Source organism: Fukomys damarensis, unplaced genomic scaffold (genome assembly GCF_012274545.1).
Source record: "Fukomys damarensis isolate Sample0158 unplaced genomic scaffold, DMR_v1.0_HiC HiC_scaffold_36, whole genome shotgun sequence".
NCBI classification, from domain to species: domain Eukaryota; kingdom Metazoa; phylum Chordata; class Mammalia; order Rodentia; family Bathyergidae; genus Fukomys; species Fukomys damarensis.
The window spans coordinates 15,284,348-15,285,126 of NW_022900948.1; positions in this window are offsets into that span (position 1 = coordinate 15,284,348).

Here is a 779-nt window from a genome sequence, read left to right on the forward strand (position 1 = left end):
TTTGACATTCAGATAACTGAGGCATATAGGACCCCAACTAGCCACAATAAAAAAAAATCTACACCTAGACATATAATAATCAAGATCCCAGAAACCCAACAGAAGAACAAAATACTACAAGCAATAAGAGAAAAGAAACAAATCACATACAAAGGAAAGCCCATCAGAATCAAAGCAGACTTTTCAACACAAACCCATGGGGCAAGGAGAGCCTGGAATGAGATATTTCAAGTACTAAAAGAGAACCTCCAACCTAGACTGATGTATCCAGCAAAACTCTCTTTCAAAATAGATGGGGAAATAAGACACTTCCACAACAAAGAACACCTGAGATACTACATGAATACCAAACCAGCACTACAAGCAATTCTAAACAAGATTCTAGAAAAAGACAAGGCAACAACACCATGAGGCCCAACAGAGTAAATCAAATAGGCAAGGCAAGAAACTAAAAGGAGAAGGGGAAAAAGTAAAAAGAGTCAACAAAAGGCCAATAACATGTCAATAATAAGTCAGTACACATCAGTTATAATCCTCAATGTCAATGGCCTCAACCCACCAATCAAGAGAAATAGACTGGCAAAATGGAATAAGAAGCAAAATCCAATAATATGTTGTATACAAGAAACACACCTAGTGCAAAAAGAAGCCCATAGACTGAAAGTGAAAAGATAGAAAACAATTCTCCATGTGACAGGAGCCCAGAAAAAAACAGGGGTAGCAATCTTATTTGCAGACAAAGTAAATTTCAAACAAAAACTGAATCTAGTATTATTGAT